We start from the raw sequence: 23,687 nt of genomic DNA on the forward strand, positions 1-23,687 counted from the left end.
TCGCGAAATAAAATCGCCAGTCGGAGATGGGGAAAACAGACAAATTCTCATTTAACTAGCTGGGTTTTAGCGGGCTCTTCTCAAGGTTCAATATACTTCTCAATATTATTATGGTCATAGAAAGCAGAAGAAAATACAGGAACCATTAATCCTTCGTTGGAGATCACATCTGAAACTGGCCAAAAAGTCACAAAACAAGCAAACATGTTTTCTGAACGTCACCTTTCTAAAAGTCTAGGATTGGATAGTCTTGGAAAGGGCTGGCTGTATTTTATTTTAGAATTATTTTGCAGTTTTGGAGGCCTATTATCTTAAAATAAATCTCGTTATTCGTCGTTTTATCAGTTCCATTTTGTTCTCCTTATTAATAATTTAGCATATATCTCAGTACGAGAAACATGTATATGAATGATGATTTACCTAAGCATTTTGAAGGTTTTGGTGTCATAAAATCATACCGCTCGCTTCGGGGGTCAACTGTACTTTTATGCAAATTAATAACTATTTGATCGACATTACTGTCAATTAAGTATAACTGCACAGTCATCGAGATTTCTGTGCAAAATGACAGAGAAGGGAAATCAATTTTAAGGGGTATCAGTCTTAGCAAATTCATTTCATCATTGTGCATCTTCAGTACAAGTTTATCTCCGGCATAAGCTTTGTAACATATCTTTATCAAAGAACGTCCATGTACATATTCTTTGCTTTTACATCGAAGCTCAGATTGCGGCAAGACGGCCATGCGAAGCAGGAAACACCTTAAAAGATTAGCTTTCCTGATATGCTACCACGAAATTTTTGTTCACGTATCCCTACATCATTTTTTCGTTTCATGTTTTTAATTATGTATATAAGCTTTAGACAGACGGGTAGCATCAATCTTTGAGTTAATTTTCTATATATATTAGCGGTACAAAACCACTGTCATAACAGTCTTCCCAGAATTGCACCAATAAATTGAGGTACTAACAGGCTGCAGGAAAAAGAATCATAAATTTTATAGTGACCTTTTTGACCTTGAAAGGGATAGTGAAGTAGGTGGAGAGGGAACAGCTCTAACTAGTATCACAACACACCTCAATAAAAGCAGACGAACCGCTGAATTCCTATTTAGGTGTGAATTATTCGGTCGTTTGGACTCCTACTTCTGTTAGCCAGTCATTGTTTCCGATGGGTAGATTTAACGGTCGAATGACACGTGACCGTAGAACTCTGCGCCAATTGTAACGGCAGGTTTCCACAAAGAGTCGTTTATTGCTCATTATTTTGCTCCTTTGGCTTATAAAGAAAGGGAATTAACGCTATGCTCGTTGACTCATTTAGTTAATAATACTCAATTATGTAATTTTCTTTTTTTTCGACTGGCAGTTTCTATTGATAGTAGTTTATTTGAAAACAAAAAGTGCTACTAAGAATGATTAATTATATATGTTTTTTCCTTTATTAATTTGCTGTTTACTGGGTAAAGATTTTTACTAAAAACTATCAAATGCGCCATCTCTGTATTTGATATTGTATTTTTCACTAGACATCTTTTCCAGGTTGCTTTTTCGGTATTATGTGCTACACTAAAAGAAAGTGCAAATTCATTTAATCTCTCCGTAAAAATATAAATTGTTGCATAAACATCAGAAATCAATTCCTTAAAACTCGATGAAAGAATTTTGCAGATTCGTGACTTAAATACGTAATGTATTTAATAATAAATACGTAATGTATTATACGTATTATGGTCAAAAATACGTAATGTATTTAATAGTTATTACGTTTTTAAAGCTGGAAGGAAAAGATAATATAAATATTATTCGAAGGGAGTATAGATTCTTCCAGAATGCAGGGACTGTCCCTTAAACTAGTGATGCATCTAAGAAGTAACAAAAGTAGCCTTAGCCTCCCTCTCCCGAAAAAAAGACAAAAGTCATCAGATACGAGACAACAGATTAATTTTGAATTTTTTAAAAACAATTAAATGTTAAAGTTTTTCTTATGTATCAAAAATAATTTATCAGTCTCTTCTTTAAAACGGGGGAAAATTCGAGAACAGATCAACGTCGGCTTTATAGATAAGCTCTACGATGTCTTTTCTCCTTGATGAAGACAATCCTTAATATACATGAAACTTTCTACTGTTGAATGTTTCTTATTTTTTAAATCAAATCAATTTTTAAGAATGTAGAAACATATCTTGCAATAAACGAGCAATTCTGAAAATTCTTATTCCTAATATCGTAGTAATCTCTCAGATTGCAGAAATAATTAATGTAGTTTTCCGTCTATGTATATAATATAGTTATATATTTATATAAAAAAGTATATATTAAATAAATTTGCATTCCACCTTTTTGCTGCTCCTTGAAGTACATTTTATTATTTCCATTTTAATTTGTTTTCTTGTGATTGATATAATGAGGTAACTAAGCTGAATTTGTTTTTACTATGATTGAATAACTTTCGTGTTAAGGAATTATTTGTAGAATAAGTTCTGCTATGTACGTTAAGTTAGCAAATCTATTTGCGATAATGATTAAAATATTTGGCGACACTGCCATTTCTTGTAGTCCTAAAACACTGCAGAAAGTAAAGAACGTCCATATCCCAGAATATTAACAAATTAGATCCACCACGTCATACTCATCTCACCCTTATGAGTCGGCATGCTGATATTCATACTATGAGGGGAATGGAAACGAATTCCCCCTTCTTTGGTGAGCGTTTACAATTTCGGCTTTCGCACCTACCTCTGCTATACTCATTCCCTTTTCTGCGTTGATGATGGATGATGTTTAATAAGAGTGTTTCTCATTTGTTCATGTGGCCCCACTAATGGCTGCTTTGCAAGGGAGGCTTGTTGTTCTTGGTGCAGAGGACGAGTTTGCGAGAAAATGCTTCTGGGGGAATCGAGCATCGCGGGAATAAAGGACATTTCTCATTCGTGGAGAATAGATCGCAGAAGGAAGTAATTAATTAAAAGTATCGTCTTATTTCACCAGTTATATGCCAAACATAGGTTCGGTTGAAGTTCATTGAACAAGCTATGGCTATTGGAGACGTTCGTGGTCTTTGATTTATGAGCTTAAGTTAAAATACCCACGATTATTTATTTATAACTGGTTCTTCTCATGATTCAACTTCAAGATGGATATAAAATAAAAAGAATTTAAAAAAATGAGTCTTAATTTAATGACCATGAACTTTCATCACTGGTAAAGATAATACTGTTTCAAAGGTGGAATTTGCCTTCCAGGGAAGGGCAACTAAAAATTAATGAACAGTTTGTATAGAAGTATTTTATAAGTTTTCTTTCTTAATGAAAATTTGAGGCGAATACCTTTTTTTTTTTTTTTTTCTTTTCACTACAGAGTTTAAGGGAAACTGACGTATAGTCGCAGGCCTTTTAGAGTTCATTGAACAAGTTGCAGTTATCGTATGTTTTGATGCTTTTTCTGTGCTTTTAGGCAGATTCTTGCTGGTGTGTCGTAAAACCCCAAAGGGAGTACAGTGAATTTTTTTTTTAAATAGATATATGCCAATAAAAAAAAATCCAATTATAATAGAAACTGTTTATCCCACATTTATTCTGAATTTCCCACAACAAGATAAAACATTCTGTGAAAATAATGGATGTTAAGAAAAATAACTTAAAAGTTTTAATAATTTTACAATTCTTTTTCATTATTGAAGAAAAATTATTTAGGTCCATAATAGCAAACTCTAAAAATACTGTTAAAAATAATTACTCTACAAGCCTTACGAAGTCTCTAAAGCTTGCTATAGCTGATAAAAATGTTTCAATAAAGCAAGATGATTTAAAAGCACTTGGCTGTGGTTTTTATAAATATATCATTCGTTCTTTTCTTTTCTTTCTTTTTTTTTTTTTTTTTTTCTGGCCGCCTACAGTCAGAAATCCCTATAAGAAAGCAACCCAATAAAATCTCTCACGTTCGAGTGTATTCGCAGACGAACACGAAATGCGCATTTAGGTGTCTCAGGGCGATGGGGAGGAATTTCCTTCCACCAGGAGAATGGAAACCCACAACACACTCCTAGATCTGTGATTGAATTCCCGCGATGTTAAAAGTGGATTCCGTGATTTATCGGCGAAAGTGACAAGTATGACCCTTTTCATCCCCCTTCGCTCTATTCAGCCCCTCCAGTGCGGTGTCAGTGGTCAGCACTGCCGGAAGCATGGAAATATTAGATTTAAGGACCAATGGTCAGCCTCTTCTGAATTCCGCCTGACTCCACAGGGGTATTGGTCACTTCACTCAATTGTCACTGCGAATCGATCAAACTGGGTATTTACGAAGCCTGCCGTTATGTTTCGAGACAGCTTTTTTTGTCACGGGCTTTTCGAAGCTTTGAGGTGTGGGATCCCTAAAATAAAATCTTTGGACAAATCTTAAAATACTGGTAATTTTTTTTTCTTGAAAAGCTTCAAAATTCTGTAAAAATTCTACCTAAGAAATGGAGGTCTGAGGGACTGCATTTTTTTATCTCTATTTTTCATATTTCTCTGTATTTTTCATATTTTTCCTGAATTTATTGTTTTACTAAAAAGTTACTAATCACTAAAATCATCCATGTGTGGGATTGTAGGATCCTTATTCCATCTGCAAAGGAAAACACCTTTAAGGTATTTTTCTTTTATCTCCCAATCCCCACTTTTATTGGTGTCCTATAAAAAGGCTATGCGAAACAAGAGTGACACTCAACTGAACTGAAGTAAACGCTGCTCAAGTGGACTGCGGGCCGTAGCTGTGGTAAGCCCTGCGTCATTCGTTTCCACCTGGCAGATGATGTCTCATCACGAATCCCGTATCCGACAGCATTTTTGATTTTGCATTAAAAGAGATGCATAGTCACAAAAATGCCGCACCGAAGGACTCAGGTTCGAATCCCGGAAAAGACATGAATGTTCGTAAGTGTATAGCGTCTGCGAAGCAAGATGGCACACAAATTACACGGCAAGCCGAAAGTCCTTTCAAGAGCTTTGGCGTGGGAGCCCCTTTGACTAACCCTGGGGTGTTTGTTCTCCCTCAAAAATGAGGCGAACCTGCACAGTTAGTGTGGCGAGACTATACCTGTACAACCAATAGCGAATTTCTAGTGGTCCACTTCTACTTGTATTTGTACCTGCGACACCCAACTCTAGGAGAACAAGAATACAATGAACATGTCTTATGCATGACACGTAGTGTATAATACATATGACCACTAAATTGAAAAACATGAATGAGTTCTCTGATTTCTCAAAATTCTTTGACTGAACTGCCAAACTTAACTGATGCTATGAAGGAAAATTTAAAATTTTCACTGTTCAGAAAAAGAGGAAATAGTGAATTGGGTGAGTTTGCAAGTTTACAGTTGATTCTTCTTCTAAGGCATGAAAATATTTGATCCTTATCAGTTTGTTTTCCTTGACCACAAATACTCTTGAAAGTCTACGTCCGAATTTGTATTTAGTTTTTTTTAGACATAAAGATATTCTTTATGAAAGTTGTGTTGAATTTTTGTGTTGCAACCATACCTATCTTGGGAGAAATGATTATGTTGTCACTGGACATTGTAAGGCACGTAGGTGACGAAATTATCTCCGTTTTCCATCTTTTCCAGGAGAGCAAAACTTTCACTTATTCTTTAGACAAACTCTCTGCATTCTGCTTCTGTCTCAAAAATTCATCCCCATGACAAGCGCAAGCTTACAGCTACGTTAGTTTCTGCATTGAAGATAATGTGATCATTACTCGAAAAATACAACACATATACAGCCAAATCTATATCTGCCAGAAATATTATTTATCCAAATCTACAGTTGGTACCATACGAAAAAATCGAAACTACAAATTCTGCTCATGGGAAAAAAATTGTATAAGCAAAAGAAGATGAGAAGGTAGAAAGAATATATGGATGTTGAAGAAGCACTGCTGATATAATTCTCATATCATTCTGATATTTATTGTTGATATGATTAGAAAACCCATTATTTGCAAACATCTGCGCAGTTGCTTCATATAAAGACACACAGTTTGTAAAGACAGAAAATGAACGAACAGCGAATTTAATAACTGCGTCTAATAATAATGGCCATCAAATCCTAATATGATTTTTTAAATTAGATTTATATTTAAGTGAATATAAATTTTTGGTAGATGGTACAATGTTTGTCAGCTTATAAGGTATTTCTCCTACTTTCCTAGCGTGCCTTCGTGGTGTAGTGGCTCTGCACACTGGGCCAGTATTCCAGAGCTCCGTGGTTCGATTCCCGGCGGTGGCGTTTGCTAATTTTTCATCCTGCCTGCTTCCAAAAATACCTAATGTCTCTGAAAGCTCTTTAGTTTTATGTATTGTATAAGGTATTTCTCCCGTCTTCTTAGCATGTCTTCTTGGTGGCACGCTCGGCGGGTATTCGAGAGGTCCCTGGTTCGAGTCCCTGCTCATTTTTGCATCTCCCCTGCTTCCAAAAAATTCTACTGTCTATACAATCATTCATTTTTACGCGTTTAAAGAGATAACCGATTTTTTTCTTGTTGGATAGGATATAGCAATCCAGACTTCCGATTACTTGAAGTTCGTTACAATGGGACTATAGCATTTCCTTTTTTAGACGTTTAATATTTTCTCTGCTGATTCTTCTTCTTCTTCATCTTAGATACATCTCTAAATTTCAGCAAGAAATATTTGGTTAGCCAAATACACATTCAATAAATTTATGCATTTATTTGTATATTAAGTAGTTTTAATTTTTATTGATATTCCAAGAAAGGAAATCATTGAAGGAGGTATGCTGTTAAAATCTGTTCTCTATTTGACTTTTTAACTTCTGTTTCAAGTCGTAAATATTTTTTCTCGTCCATATGAGATCACTAATTAAAACCAAAATTTTAATCCAAAATTTGCATGGTAGAATGCAAACCTGATCACAAAAAACGAGTTGGTACGTAATTACATCTAAGAGCTTCTTATAAAAATGCGCTCATAAAATTATAAAACAAAATTATTTATCGCATCTTTTTAAGTAACTTCTATAATTACATCAGTTAAAAGAAATTGTCTCCTTAGCAATTCCATCTTCATGGATGACCTCCCTTTGTGCTGCTGTAATACAGAGTTCTCTACTCAAACACTATTAGAAGGCTCGAGATCGAGTAACGTTCTTCATGGTATTATAAATATATATAATTTTAAAATACATGCGCATCTGTCTATCTGTTTGATCGTTTTTTCCTTTGTTTGTTTGTCTCCTCCGGAGTGGCGAGGATTTGAGTTTCAAGAGGGATACCCGTACTCAAAAAATTAGTGGGAAGCCATTTCGAGCATTCTCATCTTCGTACGCTTTTAATCAGCCCAGATATTAATTAAAAACTCTGAAAACGCTAATTTTCGCCCTTATTTTTCTGAGTGGCAAGTCTCGCACGCTGGAAATAAAAATATTCTTTATTTCGAAAAGTATTGCTACCATTCGCTTTCAAATCGTAGTGTTTGTTAAAAACAAATTTGTAAGATTTACGAAATATGAAATAAAAATAGCATTGCCGAGCATTAAATATGTTATTGTTATATAAGTTCGTATTTTCACTTCCAAGAAGGCTCGTGATTGCATGTGACGTCATTGTAAGTCGTAAATATTTCGTTAATGACAGCATTTTAAATAAATAGCTGCTGTTGGCAACTTTTCCTTTCGGGTTAGGATAATTGACACTATATGTTATTGTCACGTTAATTCTTTTATTGATATGCAGAAAAATTGTTATATTACATTAAGTTTAAATCATGACGTCTTGCGTATTAACCCGAAGTGTGAAAAGCTTTTGTTTCCTGATTTGGCAACAAAAGTTATTTACGAATTGGTTGTTGCTTGGAAAGAATGAACTGTTTTCTTTCATATTGAAATGTTTTTATGCATTTTCTCTTCAGGTGTACACAGAACTTATAAATTTATTTGGTGGACTAGCCTGTTATTCTATTCTTAAATGTCTAAATTCTAGTTCTGCTACTGAATTTTATTTGTATGTTTATATTCTGTATTTTGTTTATATCTTATTTCCTAAAAGCATGTTTTGCAAAGGCTTTCAGTGCACTGGAAATTAAAAAACGAAAATTAACAATTAAAAGTACTTTAAAATAATATGGCAGATGTAATTAGGATGAAATTACAGTGAAAGATGTAATTACGACTGAATGTCCCATTCGATCTGCTCTTTCGATACGACAAGGCTTTGTAATTTCTGAAGAAGGCTATTATTTCTACCTTTTTATTCACTTTCTTTCTCGTTTAAATTCAAAGCCTATCATATCATGCTTTTTCCCTCGGCTTAAATTCTTAATTTACATACAATGTAACTGAGGAAAGACTTAAAAGTACAGGATTAGGACACCTGACTATTGAGAAATTAAACAGTATTCTGTTATGAATCTAGCCAGTTCTCATCTAACAAAACGGCCACTTAGGTTTCCTTCTACTCTTTAGTTCCCGCAGATTATGTTACTCACCGTCCAAGCTTAGCCCAAATTAACAAACATCTATATAAATATGGATACGGCTACAGATTCTTCGGTGCTACTTTGGTAGACGGTTGCACGGATTTTTGGCGATTTACTTTGGCGCAATTTTTGGCGCGGTTTTTACAATCGTCAGCCATCTTGAAAAACGCTGTTTTTACGTATTTGCGCATCGTAAGTATTCGAAACTTTAAAAAAATAAATATCGTTAAAAATAATGGATTAATTTTGTGTTGAAAAGGCTTTTAAGATATTTCTTTAAGATGGCAGGCAAATGTAAATAAATACATTTACTACGAGTATAAAATACTAAAGTAAGGTTAAATTATTACTTTCATATAACAAAGAAATAGAATGAAAACACCGCTATAAAAATATTGCGCCAACGTTTAATTGGATTAAAATATTATGTAAATTGAATAAATTAAAATCATCATATCAACGTTTAAAAGAATTAAAATATTACTTAAATTCAAATACTTTAAAATAAGTAACTAAGAACGATTCGTACACTAGAGCTAAAATGACAGCAATTGGTTTATTGCTGCTAAAAAAGGAGGAATGTCTAATACTATTTTTACCATTACAGCGGTTATTTCTTCCACCGTGACCAAATACCATATACGGCCGTCCTCAGAATTGGCTCTTCTAACGATCTTCATCTGTGATCCATATTTCTCACACTTCATTGAAGAAGCAATTAGCGAGGTTTCCTTCAAAAATGTAAAATGAATTTCCTCTGACCCTTGTAGCAATTTATAAATAAATCTTTGATTAGGAAAGCCAGGTTGGAAAAAATAAGGTCTCAAAGGACATTTTTTTATTTTTTATTCCGATACCAATAAGTCTTGGTAACCAATAACAACATTAATCTTTGAAAGGGACATATCCGTTTCCTATGAAATCTAATTAATTCGAAGAGATGAAGAATAAAATTTTAAAATGGCGTGATAATCCACAAATATTCAGTAATCAATAAAGGAACTGATTACAGCTCGTTAATGCACAAATATTCAGTAACCAATCAGGGAGCTGATTACATCACGTCTAAAATTAAAATTATTTAAATAATCATACATAATAAAATCATTTTTTAAAAAAATGGAAATTTAAATTGTATTTAACAGCCATAAATAATGTTTAAAATATTAGATTGAATTTATAGATATTAAAACCAATTACATTAAAAGAAAGGGGACGTCATTGATTACATCATCCACAACATAAATTATACAAAATATCATAAACAATAAAATTTTTATTTCAAATAAAAATGCAAAATTAAATTGATTTTTAATATTTAGAAGCCATAAGTAATATTTAAAACACGGAATTTATGCATAATAAGACGCATTATTTTTTAAATAAAATGACAACAAAGTATCGGTTACCATAAATAACTTGTCTAGCAATAGGTTTACCATAAGTCGTATCGCTCGCCCAAAAAAAATCGCTAAAATCCGTGCAACCGTCTACCAAAGTAGCACCGATTCTTTTTTATAGGCAACTGAAAAAAGAGTGGCTTTTATGGAGGCCACTAAAAGGATTGGTTTTTATTTACAACAGCCTTGATGAAGACCGAAACCCTTAAGTGGCTAACAAACTTGATTACACTTTTCTTACACACTTCCATTAATAAAATTCATGCTGTCATTCATGTCCTTAGGCTTTGCACGAGATCTGAAATCTTATTGGGAAATTTATAGCATCTCTTCTTAACATATCTGTCTTGGTATGTTTTGTATTCTGATCAAACACGAAGAATTTCTGAGGATTCCTTTTCTAGCTTAAGACTTTCTGGACTTCACAGTAGCTAAATAATATAATCGAATTAGTCACAACTTAAGGCAATATCTGTTTATATCAGAAATACATCTCATCGTACAGAGTTTTATTTGATTTCAGAAATTCTTGCAAGGAAATAATTTGGATTAAGAGAGTTCTTGAATAATCAAGTTCAAAAACTGAAATTATAGTACTGAAACAACAGCACAACAGTGAACTGAAACTACAGTACAACAGTGAACTGAAACTACAGTACAACAGTGAACTGAAACAATAGTAGCGTAACTAGAGGGTGAGCTTCTGTCTGTGGTGGTCCATTTTGGCGAGTCATTTTCCACGTAAAACGTAACGAAATAGATGTTAGTCCTGCAGATAATGGGACCATAAAGAACAATTGGGATTTTCTACGCATGGGACTGTTTACTGCGGTTTGTTGTTGTGATTTATCTCACTTGTCTTGATAGTATCATCAGATCAAATTCAGGAATTTATAATGGCTAAGAGGCAAGTGTTGCAACTGCCGTTGGTTCAGGCCTTGGAAGCCTTATAGGTAAATAGTACAAGTCTGCGTCCCATAATTGAAGCATACTTCTCCAGTAGACGACATCGGCTATATTTTAAATGCCGCCACGTGCGCAAAGTTATGCGTACTTACAAATACTCATACCTTCTGCAAGATTCGAACCCAAACCCAAAGTTATGACAGCTTGCAAAACATGCAAAAAAAAAATAAAGTTTAAAGTTTAAAGGATAGTAAAGCATGTTTTGCATACCAACAAGCGGCTCGCACTATGATCACCTGCCTATTGAGAGGAATACTTTAGTGCAGGGCTACAGTTTTTACCAAATTGCTTAGAAACTGAGAACTTGCTCATACTCACGTCAAAAAAAAAAAAAAAAAAAAAAAAAAAAAAAAAGAGGGGAGGAAAAAGTGAATACATTAACTCGTATTCACTTTACACATAAGGCAAATAATGAAAACGTTAACCTCATGCAACCAGCTCTTTGGATTTGACCTCAAGTCAAGCTATTAGTATTCAGCGGTCTTATTCACTCGGTCATTGGTTACATAAGGCTTGAAAATGAGCAAGTACCTTGTATTTAAACAATTTTACAGGACTGTCTCTACAACAGCAACTAGAATGAGGAAACAAGCTTTAAAAAAACATGTCGTAGACGATTTTGGTAACAGAAAAACGAACAAAAGAGCACTTAGAATGTTAGAGTTCAAGTTTTATTTAAAAAATAAACAAAGAAAATTTATTTATTTCTCTATGTGTCTTTCTGATATTGTATAGATCGTTTCGTGTGCCTTTAGAAGGGAGGGAAACGGATTCATAGGCAGCAAAAGCATAGGCAGCAAAAGTCATAGGCAGCAAAAGCACTAGCTACACCACTGCCCACTCAATACATGGATCGAATTCCTGTGAAGATTCTGTGCAGGCGATAAATATGCATTAATCCTCTTGCTCATTATTACTCTACTGGTAATTCCTTCCTGCCTAATTTTTGGACAGATGGATGTATTTCTGTTTATTTTGGCTAAAATTCCGGCTTGGCTTATGACTATTTTGGCATACTTTAGTGTGGTTTGCTTTTATGTTGACTTAATTTTCTATTTAGGTCTTTTTTTTATCTTTTATTTTATTTTATTTTATTTTTTTTTTCTGCGCTGGGAAAACTTTTTATGTGGCTATGTTTTAACTGTTTTAACTGTTTTTTTATGTGGCTATGTTTTAACCGTTTGCATGGCTAATTTTTGTACGAGCGTGTGTACGCGCTCGTTTATTTAGGAAAAAACATTTTTGTTTTGCATATTTACTATGCTTTATATTTGTGATTTATGTTTCCTTTCCTTTTCTACACTAATTTATTTATTTTGCCTTTCATTTTTTGTGCAGTTAGCGTTTATTTAGCCTTTTAATTAATTACTTCCTTCCTCAAAGAATATCGATTCAAATTGAAGTAAATACTCTATATGCAGTAGCAGTGTTATCCACCAGCGGCCAAGCGGTAATTCAGTCGGTAAATCGCTAAACACTGGTAATTTGGTCTAGGCTTTCAATCCCCCGAGAACGGTCTGGGCTCCATGGACGTTTATGTGGTTTTTCCCATCTGTAACGGGTATACGAGCCTCTTTCTCTTCGAAAGTCTTCCACAAAGGCATTAGAATCGGATAAACCAAGCCAAGCCACCTGCATCAAAAAGGTGTGAGGGTTAAGAACAAAAACACGAATATTCCTCCTCTCCTTTAAAGCGAACTACATGAGAAATATTTTCCTTCCCTTCAAACACCGTAGAGGTCTTGACACGTTCAGAAGACTTCAAACAAGGATCCCTTTTGTTAGAAAAGTTGAAAGGTTGCTAGTAAACTCTATTAATCGACATGAAATTATAACCAAAGTGTGCAATGAAAAGGGTTTTAATCACATATTTATTTAGATGCAGTAAATTTCATTTGACCGTAATTATGTTTTGAAGGTTTCCTATTTGTGTATAGGTAGAGATTATAAAGAAAATTTTAAAATCAATGCTTTAAATTTTATGGGCACTTAGCAGGTTCTCAGAATTTGGTCAATCATCTGATTTCACTCGTGAATATTATCGTTAAATCAAGGTTCGTCTGAGTACAAGTTTAATCATGTTAGATATTAAAAATTACTAAAGTCTTTGTGCTTGTCATTTACCCTAATCTGCGTATTAACATACATATGTATTTTGACAAGAAACTTAACGCAGAATGATTTTTTATTAATTTATTATATTGAATGAGTGAAATTAGCATATCTAAATAATATTCATAAAAACCGGAAGAATGAATAAATAAAAGTATTGGGTTGACGAGAAAGTAATTTCGGTTTACACACATGGATAGCTTTATGTTCGTTATGTTATTCCTCTGTCAATCTTATATGTATATATATATATATTAACATGGGTGCAAAAATAAACCTTTTTAGCATATTTTACGTTTTTATTTTCAGAAAGGTAAGAAAGAGGCCGAGGCTCACAAAGAGTTTATAGTGTTGCTTCAGTGTTGATTGCTTAACAGAACATATGTGGGAGAACTGGTTTAAAAAATTTTACTTTGGAAATTTTTCACTTGAAGGTGACCAACGTTCTGAAGTTGATAATGACAAAATTAAAGCCATAATTGAACCGAATCGTCATGTTATAGAGACATTAGGTATTTTGGAAGCAGGAGTGATACAAAATGAGCAACGCCTTCGCCGGGATTCGAACCACGGACCTCTGGAAAACGCCCCCATCGTGCAGACCAGCATACCCCACACCACGAAGGCATGCTAGAAGGCAAGTGAAATACCTAATAATATAACTGTGCGAGAGATTGCAGAAAGGTTAAATGAATCACACACAACTGAAAATTACATAGGATGTTTTGGATTCATTAAGAAGCTCAATATTTGGGTTCTGCAGGAAGTGAAAGAAATTCACTTAACACAACGAATCGATAATTGCGATACGCACTTCAGACATAGAACAATCGACTCTTATTTTTAAACTAATTATCACTGGTGATGGAAAATGGATCATCTATAATAACACTGATCGAAAAACATCATGGTGAATCAGCACAAATCATATAGAAAGCTAAAGTGCATCCGAAAAAGATCGTGCAGTCAGTTTTGTGGGATTACAAAGATGCTGTGCACTGAGCTGCTTCCAGGCAACCAAACGATAAACTTGAATGTTTACTGCCTTATGAAACAGGAGAAAGCAATCAAAGAGATAAGGCCAGAATTTGCAAATCCTAAAGAATCCTGTTCCACCACGACGTCCACCCTACCACCACGTCCTCAATACATTTTTAGCGACATGTACGAAATTACTGAGGCTTGGTTGGGAAGTGATGTCGCATCCCCATATAACCCCGATCTTGCATCATCGGATTATTAATTATTTCGAAGTTTACAAAATTCGTTAAATGGTAAAAATTTCAGCAATAACGATGACATCAATTGCACATGATTGACCTTTTCGCTGATGAAGACCATAAGTTCTATAAGCGCGGAATCAAAGTTACCAGAAAGATGACAAAAGGTCATCAAACGGAATGGAAAATACGTGACTGGCTAAAGTTCATTTTTGTTTAAAAAAAAAATTAGTTTTATTTCACACTAATAAACCGAAATTATTTTCTTACCAACCCGATAATTAATAAAGTTAATAAAAGTAAAAATTCACATTTTATAAGAATTATCAGTTAGATATAACAATAATCACAAGTGTGATATGTTGTAAATTACATTAGAAATATTATCTCTTCTGTACTATAAAATAATCAAGAATCTATATTTATGTATGTATATCGCACTGTGGAAAAACTGCGGAACCTAGGACCATCAGATTTTGAACACATGTGGCCCTCTTCACAAATATGTGCACCTCGAAGCCCGAAATTTTGAATTTCGGATTTGTTTTTACTTATTTCGTATCTGTGCGAAATCAATGAACTTTCGGTTAAAAATTCAAGCTTTGTGTTGTGTAAAACATAAAATATTTATGCTTCAAATTTATTCAGAAAACTCAACGACATAAAAGAAATGTGCTGCCATTCGGCAAAGTACAATATATTCGACTTTTTGATTTTAATCGCATTGCGGAGAAACGGTGACACCAACACCCACCAAATTTGATTGCTCATAGTCTTTCATCCGAACATGTGTACATCGTAATCCGAATTTTGAATTTCGATTTTTTTTTTTTTTTATTTATTTCATATTTTTCGGGAATTTAGAGAACTTTGGATCAAAATTCAAGCTTTGTGTTGCCAATCGGAAAAGCATTATATATTTATGTTTCAAATTTAATCAAAAAGAACTCAGCCATATAAAATAAGTGGGTTATCACTTTGCAAAACGCCATGTATTTGTTATTCGCATTTAATTAATAAAGTCAGCAATTTTAAAGAAATATATTTGACACTGCCCTAATTAAAATATTTTTATCTGCCATGTGGCAGTGTGTTGTCGTTCAGCAAAGAGTTAAGATATTTAATTTTTCTTTCGTATTTGTTCTGTTATTAATTAATAAACGAATCTATTTAAAAACAATAAACATGGATTCATTTCAATTGTTATTCATTACTACTAGCTGGATCCATGAACTTACATTACGTGGATTCATTAAAATCCTATATATATATATATATATATGTGTGTGTGTGTAATTATTTTAAGCGGCTGTTAAATATAAAATAAAGTTATGAATAATTAAGGATGCATTGTCCACTCATTAAACTTGTTCAGCTCTTGAAATAACATACAATTTTATTTTTAAAAATAAACGAAAATACTTATGCTAAAGGAAATAGCAATACATTCGTTAATTGCCAGAAAGTACAGATGATAAATATCCTGATAACGTAACGTAATATAGAAACGATTCTTAATGCCAGTGTTTTTTATGATATCAGAAATACTTGCCGCTTAAAAGGTGGTTGTTTTGGGGATGTGGTTGCCATCAGAGGTTTCTCTGTTTTTAAGTAATTTTAACTATGAAGAGAAAGTTAAAAATTTACGCGATCCATAATAAAATTAAATAGTTTTAAAACTATATTAAGGATTGAGGAAGAAGAAACAGTAAGTAAATAAGGGCTTAATATGATATTTTTAGAACAATTTGATCATGAACTTGGAGGCATTTATGTAAAATCGTAAGTTATAATTAGCGAAAGGTATTTGCTATATTTACCATAAATTCTCTCATAATGAGAGCGTACCTAAAACTACCACTTCTGAGAATGACATTCATTTTGAGAACCTAAATAAATATCGGTTTTGAAGATATCTGTCGAAGGCTCCATAGAAGGCCAAATTCAGCGGTGATCGTGTAAAACAAGGTACACAGCACTTAAGAAGAAAGACTAACATAAACTACTATATAAATTGACACAAATAAACTATATCGCCCCATTTCTTATTACTGATAGGTTGAAAAGTTTTTTTATTATCAAAGGTTAAGAACTACGACGCAGTTTTTGTTGTACTAATTGAAAAGCATATAAACTTCAATATAATTTATTTTTACTTCAGAGTAACCCAAACTTTCATTTAAATTTTATTTTGTGAGCAGAACGTTTATAATGATGTCCCGTTTGAAAGGACAGAAAAATTTTGTAGGAAACGTATTGTTATCTGGTTATGAGAAAAAGGGAAGGAAAGCATAATACTAACGTAAAATGTAATACGTAACTAACTGTACTATTGTAAAGTTAGTTGGATAATGTTTTATATACGCTTCTGCTGGAATTACGTTCGCTTATTACGAACAAAGGATGGAAACGTTTTGCATTCTTTTTCACTCTCATTCAGTTAATATATTTGTTAAGACCGCCTTAATTTTATGTTGCACATGTAAACATGCACTGAGAGATACCTTCACCTTTTGTCAGTTTAATGTTCTAACTTTTACAAACAGGTCTAGAAATCGTATCATTCTGTTGATGATTTCAAGTCTTAAACTTTCTTTAACAACTCTAAGATAGGTAGAACTCCAAAATATTAATCAGGTGAAAATTGCGTAAGAGTATTTAATTTATTTTTTCACTAAACAGGAGTATTTTAGACACCTTTAGTTAAAAAAAAAAAAAAATGGGAAATAGTTATGCTACTTTTCCCGTAAGTAATTGCTTTTACCCATTTCCATGAATTTTAAAGTCCAAAACCAAGCTTGATAAATTTTTGAAAAGTAAGTGACTTAAAGTTAGTACAATACTGTTAAATAAATGACAAACTGGTATTTAAATTTATGCTGTTAAAACAAGAGGAAATTTTTTCTTGGCCGAAATCCTTTAATCTTTCGACGACGAAACGAAAAGTTTTCTTTTGTCCCTCAAGAAATTAAAAATTAGTTTTATTTGGTTTGAATTTTAATAATAAAAATAGTTCTTGTCTAAAAAATTGTATTGGCTGCTTATTTTATTTTATCTCTTCACTCATTAATTAAATTAAAGTGTAACAAAGAAAATAATTTTAAGCTTCATAGTTTTTAAGATGGACTTTGCCCAAATCTACACACTTAGATATAGGAGCTGTTAAATATCAATTGATTTTTTGCAACGTGTTTCTGAAAAGCAGACTAGCTTGCGAATAAAAAAAAAAAAGTGATTGGGTGACTAAGTTTGTATTGCATATTCTTCCAGTGTTTAAACGCAAAAGCTAATAATTGATCTAAGATTGTCAAGAAAAGAAATTTATGAAATTCTATTGACTCATATTTACTTCAATATAAAATTAATAATGATCATATATAGAATTTCTTATACCCCAACCTCCTATCTGATTTAAATATAATATATTATTTTATTTCATTGTTTGATATAAAACCCATTTAATGTATAATATAAGTACTTTTAAACTATTGTTTCAAAGAATTTCATTTTGTTAAAGTCTTTTTTTAATCGTTGTGAATCGTAAAACTGTTGCCAAAAAGAGGTAAAATAATTTTTTTACATAAAAGGAATTTTTTTCCTTCATTTCAGATTTATAAAATGGTGCATAGGAAGCCGCACAAATAAATAATCCAGAGATAAATTGAGCAACTTATTAACATCAAGGTATTTCCGAAAAAATTTAGAACGTACCACTACAACTTAACAAGTTAAGAAAAAGAATTCTCGACTATTCTATGAGTGGAGCATTTTGAAATATTACACGAATATCAAATATACTGGCACATGGTCACATAATGTTAACTGATTCTGAATTTGACAGTTTAACGATCAGAATACATTTTATCTACTATAACATTAAGTAGTAGTTACAGTTACAGATCACAAGTGGCCAAACTTCATGTCCCCGGATTATATAATATAGGACTATTCAAGAACTAGCTTTTCTGAGAGCAACAGATAGATATTTTTATTCTTCTGAAAATAGTTAAACATTTTGCGAAAAGCAAAAATGACTCAAGAAAACTCACAAATGTTTCATATTTCTTAATTAAAGCCTTTATTTATAAAATACTGCTTTTCCAGTCAGAAAATTAAGCATTTATTTCTGTTTCTCCCATTTTCATTACAATTTTCAAATTTTAATACTGAAAAACTGAAATGAAAATTAGCCATAGTGATCTTTATAATAGCGTTAAAAACATTTTCTTCGAATGAGAGAGAAAGCAGTAATTTAATAAAACAGAACTAATTGTTTTTTTATTTATATTTAACTAATACTTGTTCGACTAGGTCCCTCCAGTGGCCGACTAAGTAAGACCGTTGAATGCTGGTAGTTCATCCTGGATTTGATCCAGGATGAACTACCAGCATTCAACGGTCTCGTTCATCCTGAATTTGATCCAGGATGAACGAGCGCACTGCATGGTTGGTTTTCGTGGTTTTCTCTATGCATAATATGAATATGAGTCGTAACTTATTAGACTGTAGAGAAATATTAAGTGTACACTGCGGAAATTTGTAGTCGAGGTAAAGTTAATTTCGATAAGCTGTCAGCTCACCATTGCTCTTGCATAAAAAATAATTGGTTAGATTTTTATGCAAGAGCAAAAAGTAGACGTAGAAATCTCTTGTACTCTTATATCATTTAGTCAATTTTAGATATAATCCTGCTCAATAGTTAAATTAAACAAATCTATATATATTGTTACGAAAGTCATTCGAACTTCTACTGTCTTCAACTTCCTCACAAGTTTTTACTACTTCTACCATTCCCATGCTACACTCAACGACCGAAAATTAGAGTAACAAGTTACATTGGGCTAGTGGTCTGATCCAGGAGCCCGGATTCATTGAGCTTCGCTCAATGAGACAGGCGCGGTAAGATGGCTTCCCCGCAAAGCAGTTTTAGGGTTGCCATGAAATAGCAAGGAAGGCAGGGATGCCACACTTGGAGAGAAATCGCTCATTTGACGACAAAATCGGCGATATGCCATAGACGGATGGAGAACCTTCTGGAACGAATTCTTACCGGTTTAGCCCAGAATGTTGTCGAACACAAGCCGAAAAGCTATATAAACCCTGCTGGTCCGCCGTTAGAGAGATATCCTCGCCTAGCGAGCTGATAGTCATTGAACGAGTGCCGAGTGAGTCGTCGAGTGCACCGAAGGAGTCTCTTAGGGTATCGCGGTTAGTGCATCGTCGAGAGAGTGAGTTGAACTCCGGAAACGACTGAACCGAAGAGTCGGGAGCTGTGCTCTGTGCGTTGTCGAGTGCATCGCGAGTTGTAGCGTAAAGAGTCTCGAGAGTAAGTGGAGTTCCGAAAACGACCAAGCAGAGTCCGGAGCTGTACTCTGGTGCTTTGCAGTGAAGCTGTCTCCACCGTTATAGTCTGATAGCCTGAAGGCTGTGTCGCTGATTGTTCCAGAGTGTTTATAGTAGATCTTCGACGACTGTAAAACGTGACTTTGGAGCTGTCCTGATTAATATTGGCTAAATAACGTGTGTTTCGATACTTCATCGAGTGTCGTCGTTATTCACTCTAAATCGTACGAACGTTGTGTCAGAAAATAACTTGTCGCCAAGTAAATATACCAAAACAAGTGGTATGGTTTTAATGGAAAAATACTGTTTTTAAAGCCAGTACCTACTATAGATAAAGCCGCAATGAAGCGTGAAATTATAAAAATATAATTATTTGTTTTTTTGTTTTATTACCTCAATGAAGCATAAGCAGCATATTTTGAAAGTGTTTTTAAGTTATTACGTGCACAATATAATTTTAAGATGAGATTATTCATTGCTAAAAAAGGGGTTTTGTATCTCGTCACATGTTTCATATTACATTAAAAAACTAGTTGCATTCAGTGACCCATAGAGCTGCTGTTTGATACTTCTCATAGACAGTATTTTTCGAGACTCATAGAGAGAATCATATTTCCAGACACTGCGGTCACAGTTTCAGCTCAACAAATTTTAAAAAAAAAAGGGGGGGGAAATCTGAAGGGTTTCAGATTTTAAATTACGTCCAAAGGGACTTTTTTTAAACGTTTTGTGTTTTACCTTTATTTATTAAATATCATGTTCTTCACTCTTAAACCACAAAATTCAGTTCAACAGCAAAGTCGCAAAATAATTTTAAATTGAGCATAGCTTTAGAATTTCCGATACACAGTCACGCGCGCTGGAGATAAAAATGTTTTTTTTTTCTGTACAACATTGACATTGCTGTCTTTGAAATCTTCAAATTTTTTAATCAAAAATTCGTTAAAGTTTTACAAAGTAGGAAATCGATAATAAAACAGATTCTAAATTTCAAATTTGGGCTTCCAGATTCCCATATTCTCAGTAAGATTACGTCATTCAGATTTGGATGCCTGTATGTACCGTTGTTTTATCACAATGCGAGAAACATACATACATTTATGCAGATTCTTCATTATTTAATTTCTTCAAATATAATACAGGGTGATAATATTTGTTGGCAACAGTCTGAAAAGTGAGACGGACATTCAGAGTCATTCGACGCAAAATCGCAAAACGAAACAATAGTCTCTCAGGGACAAAGCCCCTTTGGACTAAAAAGAAAGATAGAGTAGAAGAAAATATCGAAATGTAGAACTCAAAATTGTTAACCTTCTGAGGATTTATCTAATCTTTTTCTTTCTTTCTTTCTTTCTTTTTTTTTTTTCTTTAACTAATAGTTTTAATTTTGAGTTAAGTAACTTTCCTGAAATACTCCTTTTCACCCACGCTTTCTATGCCAGAATGTAAATGAGATAGCGAACCTTTATTCAGATTGAAAGAGGAAAAAGTGTTATGTAAGAAAAGATTTCGCATGTTGATTTTAGAGCGTGTTTTGCCTGCTTGAGGCCCCGATGTTACTGCTATGGATATTTTAATGCCTTTCTGTATCCAATTTGTTACGTTCAAATGAATAAATACAGAGACAAATGTTCAAGTCTTTAAACAAAATAAATTTTTAGTCATTTTGTAATTTTCATTAATGGTATGTTAAACACTGGAATTTAGTTTTATTAGGTGGCTCTAGTGTGTTTTATTTTTATTTAAGGAGAACAGGGAAATTTTTACGTTATTTCTGATTAATCATCATTTCAGTAAACCGAATCTTTTCAGTTCTTTTCAGTTTGCATTAGTATGCACTAGAAAATATTTTAAATTTTATTTATTTATTTATTGTTTAAATATCAGCATAACACTTTTACAAGTGAATAATTCGCCCTGACAAAACATCCGTTTTTTTATTGACTCGTACATATAATATTTGAAGAATTCAGTTTAATATTGGCTTTCAGATATTATACTAGAATCTTGTTACAAATCTTTATTTCTCCTTTTCCCACGAGCAAAATTTTTGGCTTGATTTCAATATGACACTATTGAAATGGTGTGAAATATTGCGCCAGTTACTGGAATATGACTGAAGCTTAAGGAGAGTAAATACGGATGAAAGCTAATGCCTTCTTGAACAACTTAAAAAGGTAAACTGGTTTGTATTTACATTACACTTGGGAAAAGACACGAAAATTTCCATGCAGCCAGCCCTTTTGCCGGTATATGGAGCCACGTGTTACTGTAAGAGTTCAGTACATTTTATCGCACAGTCGCTGATAGGTTAGATGCTAAAAGTCTGTAGAGTCATTTTATTTTTAAGCAGGAGACATGAAAAATGAGCAATGCTGTCTCCGGGACTCGAACCTGAATATCTCGAATACGCGCCGAATGTGCTACTGTTACGCTATGAAGGCATGCTGGAAGGAGGAAGAAAATACTATATAATGCTTAATCCAGTATCTCGGTGTAAGATTGGCGCAAACCTAAAATTTTTAGGAAAAGGATCTGGACTTCTGCGGAATGCAATAAAATAAGGTATCCCTGTACCGAAGCATATAAGAAAATATGATAAAAAATAAAGATGAAAAAGGGGGAAGAATATAATTTCAACTAATAGAAAAATTTCGAAAGAAAATACTATATTTTAGACATTTAAGTGTCTGATTTTTTTTTATTTGTGAGTAACTAAAGCAACGGACAAAATTTGCGGCGGCAAAACTATAATAGCAACCCTTCCGTCGCTGAAATATCTTTGTTTATCATATTCTTTCCTGCTTCCTGTCCTGTTTCTTTGCACTCCATATTTCTTGTTAATCCATTATAAATTTTAAACCATTTTGCTTCAAAGAACGAATTTTTTCCTCTCTAATATTATTTTACAGAAGAATAAAATAATATCTCATAAATACAAATAGAAACGATGCTTGGTGTTCTGAAACTGACAAGTTTATTGAATTATGAACAGAAAAATCTCATCTAATTCGGTGAGAATCAAGAAAAACTTATATTGACAGTCTTAAAATTGTCTTTTTTCAATTTTGAAAACCTTTGGATAAATAGGTATTGTTGTATAGACAGTCCTTCTAGAGGGAGAGAAAATTCAATTCCGTTTTCACGCTTTGATTTGGATTTCAATTCCAGAGGGTCTGTAAACAATGATGAATTATAGGGCGACGGTTACGGCGGCGCCTTTTGTGGTGCCAGACGGCGGTAGTCAGTGTGAATAAGCCCTCGCTAATTTCCAACGACCAACAGATCTAGCTACATCCGGTCATCTGCTCAGTAGAGGAGTGACCGTCGGTCAGAGGGGAGTGAAATGAAAGAGCGGATTACAGCAATACCACCGAGAGTTGTTGATAACACCCACATCTTATTATTATGCTTTGAGTATTTGCAATACACAGCCAGACCTCCCTGGCTGAAAGCCATGTGTATAACTTAAAATGATACCGCCATTTGTCTAGTAGAAATAAGCAAGTTTGAAATATAAGACAGAAATATGTTTTACATTACAATGGTTTCCTTAAAATATGAATCATTTAATGGAAATAGGGTTTACGCGTTTGAAAACTACACGATAAATGTTTTTGCACTTAGATGAAATTTAAAATTTTTAGTCATTAATAATATTTCTAAATTAGTCAATTAAAAACAAAAAGGATTTAGATTTTTAATATTGCACCAAAGGATTAAGGCTGTATATGGATGGTATCGTTGAGTTCGCAATTGATCTATCTGATTTTGGACTCACTCCTGCTGACATAGCTTTTTTTCCTTTCTAATTTTATTATTAAACATCACTTTCTTCACCCTTATGTCACATAAATTCAACAGCAAAATCACTAAATATTTAAAAACAGCAGACCTTTAGAATTTCCGATAGAGTCTTGAGTGTTGTCATTTGTTTTTTAACCCAAAAGGACTATTATTCTCTAACCTCACTTTTGCGTCGAATCACTTTTGTTGTTCATTTCACTTTTCAAATAACTAAACGCTGGCGCTGCCAGCAGCCTGAAATAGTTACACAACACACACACAAAAAAAAGGGGGGAAGAGAAGAAAGAAAAAGGAAAGAAATATAATGCTTTTAATGAATCCAGCTAGAGTAATTTCGCGGATTGTTATAATCTAT

Source organism: Stegodyphus dumicola, chromosome 9, assembly GCF_044657685.1.
Source record: "Stegodyphus dumicola isolate Sdum_Otavi_A_Nest chromosome 9, ASM4465768v1".
Lineage (NCBI taxonomy): Eukaryota > Metazoa > Arthropoda > Arachnida > Araneae > Eresidae > Stegodyphus > Stegodyphus dumicola.